Here is a 9,072-nt window from a genome sequence, read left to right on the forward strand (position 1 = left end):
TATTTAAAGAAAGACCACTAATGTATGCTAATTCACTCAATACTGATAGTTAGGCCTGAAATTCTTCTGGACTAATTTGTATTTTAAACATTCATTTAAAACTGAGTGACACTGACTCTCTTGCTGACATTGATTCTCCTGCTGAGATCAGTAGACTAAAGTGCTTTATTAAAATACTCCCTCAGCTTGTCACTGAAATGAACTGCAATGCTTTTACAGTATATGCATAGATTAGATAAAATTGTCAAGTGTTTTATCTGGAATGTCATAAACAAAATCGATGGTGAATTAGATGTGATAAAAACAGACCATCTGTCCATCAACATGTTAGAGTGATTTCCTTACTAATGAACTCTGTCATGTCACTGAAGGTTGAAATGCACTAGAAATATTTACACCTGATAAATTCATTTTCTGAAAGTATCAACAACAACATCCTTACTAACTTACTAAGAAGAATGCAGCAACGTCTTCAAGCAAGGTTGTAACAGGACAGGCATGTAATGCAAAGGGAGGAACAGTCCCCAAACCACTGAAAAACTGGCAGAACATTCGGACTAATTTCAGACAACAACCTCAAATGCTTCCCCTGGAATTCACATAGAGTTAAAATTGTTATGAAGTTTCTTCAGTTGTACTCATTTTAGACATCTAACCCTATCAGTGGTCAGGAAACAGATCAGTATTTGGCATAGAGAAGGTCATCATTCTCATACACACCCACTCACAAGTCACAATTTAGACACTGGGGTTTGATGCTCACAAGCTTCCTCAGAAAGTTTTGTGATTTGTTTTTCATGATCTCAATACTGCATGTTTAAATAACAATTACAATTGGGAATCTAAGAAGCAATGGAAGACTGCTGATCTGCTTAATTATATTGTGTAATCTATGGCATCATTTTTTATAGATCTTCATTGCATCATTAAAAAGATGCCAGGCCATTAGGCAGGACACTGTTATTTAAGACGTCTGTTTGTACTTGTTGCCAGCCACTGCAAAAAGGCATTTTATTATTAAAGGTAGGGATTTTTTTTGTTCTTGCCAAGCAAGGGAAAGTACAAGTGGGTAGTAAAACTTGAATACACAACAGTGATTTTAAATGATTAATCATAGCTTCTACAGTAATGCTCATTCTTGAAATAGTCCATTAACTTGTTTGTGAGTACACTGAAAAACTTGGTGTTCAAACAATTTTCACTCAGAAATTGCTAGTAAATTTCATAAATATTTACAAAGAAACAACAATAGCATTGAATTGAAAATAGAAAGACTTCAAATAGTATTTTCTTCCAAATTGTACTCAAAAAAACATGCTGCCGTAAAGCAATCCGCCCTTTTCGTGGAATTTCGTACTCCATCATTAAACGTACATACTTTCAGAACAGACATTTTGATGGAGCGAGGGAACTAAACGGAAGCCATTCGTCTTTTTAGAAGTCAGTGTACCATCAGAATGATTTGGAAGCTGATATTTCATGGAAAACCTGCATACAGTTGCTTTAACTTGTGTTTATTGGTTCATTTTGTTTGTGGGCTGAAGTACCAGAAAGGCCAAGGAGTCTGGTGTCAGAGCAGCGGTTTGCTGAGTTCACACTATTCCAGTCCTAAATCACACCTTTCAGTGTTCCTTGCCACCTGACTGATCTGAAGAAGCTGCACTTGTGTCTCAGTAGTACACATCTAATTGCTTGCAGGCCTCTCAGCAGCCTGGCATTAATTCGTTCTGACCCCATGAGCCATTGATTCCCCTCCATTTGTCCTCCTCCTTCTCATTAGTGTTAGTTTCTAATTATGTAAGACTTACTGGCAACTGAAGGGCTTTTAGTCCCCCCAGAGAACCCTTCAACAAAATATGGGTTTAGCAAATGAGCTCTCAGGATGTCTGGGGAAGCATTGTAACACACAATGCTGAATTATGGAGTCTTGGCAAAAATTATACACATGTGCACACAGTGCAAATGCGGATCGACCTCACAGCAGCAAGCACTGACAGCAGGAGAGAGCTAGCCGTGAGGTCTGATTAACATGGTTAGTCAGGAGCGGCGGTATGGTTTCTGGACCCCTCGAACAGCATATTGACTCGGGCCTCCTCAAATCACGTTCCGGGGTTGTATGCACTCAAAAAAAGACCTCAGTTGTGTGGAGCAAGAATTTTTTTTTAACAAAATCCTTAAACTAATTCTAAAGGTCTCTCCTGAATAAACTCAGCTGGTCTCAGTTTGTAATCATGTGCATACAAACAGGATGATTTGCTGTTTGAATAAAGCTATGGGCTAAACGTATGACAGTACGGGCTGTCTTCTTATTGTAATGTCACATATGTGTCACATCTTTTCAACAAAAGGATTTTGCTGACACTGAAGGTCAACGGCTTCCCTTGTCTTTACCCAACCTACACAGTTATCTGTGTGTATTTCAAAAGTAAGTGGGTCAGTATCTCCTCATTTGATGACATGCACCCAGGTTTTACTCTGACTGCATAATAATAATGCAGATCATGCAGGAGGTGTCACCTAAAGGAGCTCACTAGAATATATATTAAAATATACATCAAAATCTACTGTACTTTATAAGGAAATATATAATGAATATGGAATCAGTTTGAAAATGATGGCAAATATTTCAAGCTCATATCAGGTATCATCACATCACTGTGGTTAAACACGGCAAACGTTAATTGATTGCACAGATTTGAGTCCATTCTTAGTAGTTAATAATTACTTTTCTTTGCAGAATAAAATAAAAAGTAAACAGAGCAAAGGTTGTTTTAGGATCACACTTAAGGACATATAGGCTTTAGAATTCAGTCCAGTTTGGGGAAAGAGAAACAGCAGCAGTCTGGAAAGGTGGAACATTTCTGTGTTCACAAGATGAATCTTAAAATTATTAATAAATTATATATTTTTCAAACTCATTAGAACATTGTTTGATGCATATGTAAAGTTGATCTATTAGAACATAAAGAGTGGAAAATAGGATGAAGGAATTAGGAACAATTTTTCTTTGTCAATATGTTAAATTGTTTTCACAATTTGCTGCATTTCTGTCAATAAAATGTTGCAGAACTGTTTATGTACACTTTCCTCAGGGCCTTCAAATGAGACCATGGAAAGGAACATCATGTATTTGTGGATTTGTGCATTTGCAGTAGTTCATGGGAATCAAGAGACTTTACCACAACCTCCCATCAGCGATAAAATCCCATCATTGATAAAGATGAACAATGATTTAGCTTTTCACCTGTGCAAGAGGCTTGTAGAAATGCCAGAATATCAGTCCAAGAATATTTTCTTATCTCCCTTCAGTGTGTCCCTTTCTGAGCTGTCTTTAGGAGCTGGTGGTGAAACAAAAAAAGCAGCTTCTCAGTGGCATCGGCCACAGTCTCCTGGAAGAAATCGACCAGAGGAAAGGGGTGGACATTGACGTTAGTAGTGCTCTATATGTAAGCAACAAATTGAAGCCCTTTCCTGAGTTCTTGGAGAAGATGAAAGAGTTTAACCACTCTGATGGCCTCACTGTGGATTTCAGTGTCAAAGAAACACTGGATAAAATTAACACTTACGTGAAGGAAAAACACATGGGAAAATAGACCAAGCTATTGATGATCTGGAATCGAATGCTTTGATGTTTCTTCTCACTTACATATATTTTAAAGGTAAACACACACACACACACACCTATACAATAGTCACAAACTTTTGTAGATCTGGTAATGCCATTGTTACAGATCCCTTTAAAAATGTCACTCTTTCTTCCAAAAGAAAATGGGACTTGTCACTTAACCCAAGCAAGACCCATCAAAGTACGTTTCATGTGGACGCTGAGACCATAGTTCCATTACAAATGATGCACCCTACGCATCCCTCAAAATGTATTATGATGCCGATCTCACTTCTAAAGTCCTGTTTAGACTACAATGACTCTTTCTCCATGGTTCTGGCTGTCCCACATATTGACATATTTATTGAAGATAAGACCATCAAAGATTTTGAGATGGCCATCTCCAGACAGCACATTGAAAAGTGGAGGACAGCTGCCAGAAAAAGGTTGGTTGCCATAATTATTTAATGTATATCAAAATTAAGGCTATCCCGACTGATTCATAAAAGCTTTTAGATGTTCAAATGGCTTTAAGTTCAATATCTCCAGATGGACCAGCCAGTCAATGATTTCTCTTGTCCTTCAGAAAAGTTAACCTCTCTCTGAAAACAGCATATATTACCTGAATATTTTGAAAGGACTGGGAATTGCTGATATGTTTACAGATAAAGCCAACTTAGCTGGAATTTCAGAGGAAATGATCTTCATTTCAAAGGTAAAGTTTCTAGATCACTTCCTAAATTATGATTTAAAATTAACTTAAGATAATTAACGTACTATAAAAAATGGCTGACTCTACAGTTTGCATGTGTTGATATAGGACAGAGGTACTCAATCCTTTTTCTAGAGGTTCACCTTCCTGCAGAGTTTAGTTCCAGTGCATATAAAACACCTGAACCAGCTTATCAAGGTAATTGGATTTAGTTGGAAATAAATGGCAGGAAAGTGGACCTAGAAGATTGAGTACTGACAGGCAGGCATTACTAGATCTGTTCCCTCTGGTGAATGTATACTTCTCTGGCAACTTGCTATATGTAATGCCTAATTGGAAAGAGGTGGTGTAAAAAGTTAATTAAAAATCAAGTACTGGCAAAACGGTCTTTACTTTCATACACCACACAGTTGACATAGAGATTAAAACCTGTGGCTTTCCATTTTATGACCCACCTCTGGATAAAAAACAAAGAAATAAATGAGTGGAAGTCAAATAAGTAAAATAATACAAAAACATTCTTTCGAACAAACACATTGCTATTTTAACACGGCAGTATGCACACACACAAAAAAATCTCAAACAGCATTACTCAGATGTGAAAAAAGAACACTGGATTGACACAACTTGGCTCAAACAAACACATTCTCTTGGAATCGCTCTTTGCAGGTTTTATTACTCCCTTTATTGAGAAGCCAGTTTTAAGAGCAGCATTCACATGTGGTCTTTTGGCAGCTCAATATCATTGTATAGTTTATGTATGCCATTTATTAACAATAAAATATATTTTTAAAATCTCAAATCATAATGTTAAAGTACATAATATAATGAAAATGGTAACATTGTAGAGGGTTTATAAAGGTGTTCATAAATTATAAGCTATTATAATTGTAATGCAATGCCAGCCAAATAGTGACCCATTGTTAACTCACATGTAATAAATGCTTAATAAATATATTTATTTATATTTATTTCATGATGTAGCAAAAATAGATTATTATAGCGAGACTGAAGGGTATTGCATTTATGGTTATCTCATTTATATCTCATGAATCATGTCACTTTTCTTACGATGTTTCTTACCAGAAGCTTCTCTGTATCTTAACTATGATACTCTCCAAAATTTCATGATGCCTATCCACAGCAATGTATAAAAACTTATATCTTTTGTTTATCAAGTTGAAATGATCAAACTTTATTTGATCTGTAATTTGAGTATTTGTTCATCTACATTTGCTGTACCTGTGCTCGAGGTAACTAATATTGGAATTCAGTTTTTCATCAAGTTGTGCTCTTATGTACGTGTGAGTTAAAAATGGCTCACAATTTGACAGGGATTGTGTTAAAATCATTCTTTTTATTCATGCATTTATAACTGCTTATCAATTATTTAGAATTAATTTGTAAATGAGTTATTAGTCATTTATGAACACCTTTATAAACCATTTACAACCTTATTGTAAAGTGTTACCATGAAAATTATAAAGTGCTTCTGGGTTGTAATTTATTTGTGAAGGTTATTTTGCTACAATGACTAATGACTTTGATTTTATGGTGAGTTTAAATAATTTCAACTCAAATCATGATGTTAAATTATATAATATACTGAAAATTTTAAATAGTTAATTTAATTTAATTTCAAGTCTGTTTGTGATTAGGATTATTTTGTGATAATGACTGGTTGACATTGTCCCACTCATTGGATGGTTGCCCAATACATAAATACGTGGACATGAAATATTGATTGGAAAAATTATTTTGTAAATTTACCTGTATGCTATATTAAAACTTTTGCTAAGAAAAAAGTCCATTAGATAGTGTAAAAAATAAGCAGTCAAAAAACAAGACAAACGCATATTACAACAATATTAATTTATTATTAATGTTGACAAGTGGAAATTGCAATCAATGCAATGAATTTTCTTCACTATATCTGAATGAAACGGCTTTTCAAATGAGAATATATGTATTGGAAGCACTTGATTTTGTCCAATACAATCTGATTAGATCATTGTTGCTGTTGAATTGTTTTGATTTCATGGTGACTTCATTACATACTGTAAGTCTTCTGAGGTCATTTTCACTGTAATCGGTACGTGAGATGGAAGATTTCTGTTTGCATGGAACAAGAGAGAGCGAGTCCATGGTGTGATATGATAGACATGAAAGTAGTGCCACTTTCAGTTGTCCGGGTGATCAGTTGCATTGCCATGGACAACAGCGAGTATGCTGAAGAAATGGTGTAGGATTTACTTTGAAGCAACTTTCACTCAGAAATTGCTAATAAATTTACAAGTAATTACAAGTAAAGGTGAAATTTTGAAGTTGAAAGCCCGAAATAGTACTTGTAAAATGTACCTTTTGTTTTATTTTATTTATTGCTAAATAATTTTTTATAACTTTGCAAAATCTATTGGCCACGACTGACCAATTGTGTATTCCAGAGAGTTTAACAATCAGAAGCTAAATGCTTATACTTTTATACTCTGGAAGATAACTGGCATTTTGATATAGGAACCAGCAGTGAGCAATTAAATTAAAGTGATGCATGGACTGTTCACGGCTCAGTTGCATTGAGTCTCGTGGCACATGAGTCTAATGGCTTTATATTACTTTCATTACTCATGCTCAAACATCGGGCACACATCTTTCAGGTTGTAATCAGACACACTATACTTAAATGCATGATAAAACACGTTATTTGTTTTTTTGTTTTTCTTTTCAAATGACAATTCTTGCATTGCATGGAGATTGGAATGCCAAGCCAGACCAGAATTTGAGCAGGCGAGAGGGTAATAATGATATTCCAAGCCATGGGTTTGAAGTTAGACAAATGGTAATGTGATTAGTTTGTGGTTATATCAGTCAAATGGATGTTCTGAAGGTGGGGAGAACAGCAGCTATACATCAATGGCATTTTGTGCACGGATATGCCACAAAAATAATGTATATAATGCATTTGCATATAGACATAACTGCGTAAACAAAACATGCTGAAAAGTAGAAAATGCTATAATCTAGAGCAGGGGTGCCCAAACTCGGTCTTGGAGGGCCGGTGTCCTAAAGAGTTTAGCTCCAACCCCAATTAAACACACCTGAACCAGCTAATCAAGCTCTTACTAGGCATACTAGAAACTTAAAGGCAAGTGTGTTGAGGCAAGTTGGAGCTAAACTCTGCAGGACACCGGCCCTCCAGGACTGAGTTTGGACAGCCCTGATCTAGAGTGGAAGTAATTATTTTAGACAGGGTTAGTGGCATTGAAGCAACAAGCAGCAAGCATCAATTAAGGGTACATTTGTAAGATTATTATATTGAATACATCACTGTCTGTTTACTGAAGAGGCAAAAGCGAAAAAAAAAAAAACATGTTTAACTATCATGCTAGCACTGTTTAGTCTACTTAGTGTCAAATCTTGTGTAGTCATGGGAAACTGTTTGAAAAATAAGCTTTGCTGTGGAAAAGTTGCTCAGTAACCACAGAGAGCTTCACATGATCTGCTGTTATATAACAGATTGTTTTGGAGCGTCTGGCAATGCTCTGAAAAATAAGTCCAACAGTGTTAAAATCTTAAATCAGTTGCCTGTGGTCTTCATGTCTCCAATCTGTCAACATTCATACTGCAAAAAAGAAAAAGAATATAGGTTGAATATTACTTTACAACAGAACTATTTATCTCTAGAAAGTGCTCTGGGAATTTAGTTAATTTTATATTTTGACTCAATTGTAAACATTTTCTGTATTCTACAAATATGTAACTGTCTTTGCAATACTTTCAGGAGGTCCAGTCTGTTGTTTCCTGAAGCAAAAGAGGCAGTTTTTAATCAGTGACCAGTGATGTTACCACGACAATCAGTGACACTGCAGTGAGTGCAACTGATGGCTGCTGTTTTCTTAGGCTAACGAAGGAGGAAAATATTGACTTTTTGTAAATGTAATCAGTCTTTTCTCTCACTAACTGCATGATGATGTCCACCACTTTAAAAATCATTTTATGTTTTTGTTGCTTAGGTTTTGTCATGATATGTTAAGGGCAGTTTTAATAAACCATTAACAAACACCAGAGAGAGAGAGAGAGAGAGAGAGAGAGAGAGAGAGAGAGAGAGAGAGACACACACATGTACATAATGATACAACTGCAAAGAAATATCATTCTCTTTGTGTGTGTGTGTGTGTGTGTGTGTGTGGGAGAGAGAGAGAGAGAGAGAGAGAGAGAGAGAGAGAGAGACACACACAATTGCAGAATTATTGAACTGACCATAAAACTGACCATAGTTGTAGTTAAATAGTTTGTGAACTTCTGTATAAACAAATCACCATGGCTACAGACTCAACCTCTTAACAGTTTTTAAAGAACAAAAACAAGCTACTGAGGACAGCATAGTAGCTCAGGTAGCGGCAAACTCTGGAATAATGGACATGGTAACCTTCAGAGAGTGTTGCAAAACAGTATTACTCAGACGACGCAACATAAAAAATTAATCAAGATTTGCATTTAAGAGAACATTTTTAGAGTCACCATTAAAAAAATTATGAATAGAGCGTTACATCTCTGCATCCTGAAACATCTGAAATCAGTCAGGATCATCATTACATATATTTATTTTTGGAAAAATATATTAATGTCATACTTTATTACATTAACAAGAAATATGGATGTATGCTGATTGACCCATAATGAAAAAGTGTATGTTTTATTTGAAAATCTTATTACAATTGTAGCGGATCAGCTCATGGGGAAATATGAATAATTAACC

The 9,072-nt window shown here is 35.5% G+C and overlaps 1 pseudogene; it reads left to right on the top strand.

Moving 5' to 3' along the window:
* Positions 1–3,109: 3,109 nt before the first annotated feature.
* Positions 3,110–8,118, top strand: LOC107582809 (alpha-1-antitrypsin-like; annotated as a pseudogene).
* The last annotated feature ends 954 nt before the right edge of the window (positions 8,119–9,072 follow it).

The sequence above is a fragment of the Sinocyclocheilus grahami genome, unplaced genomic scaffold (genome assembly GCF_001515645.1).
Source record: "Sinocyclocheilus grahami isolate Dianchi unplaced genomic scaffold, SAMN03320097.WGS_v1.1 scaffold47.1, whole genome shotgun sequence".
NCBI classification, from domain to species: Eukaryota; Metazoa; Chordata; class Actinopteri; order Cypriniformes; family Cyprinidae; genus Sinocyclocheilus; species Sinocyclocheilus grahami.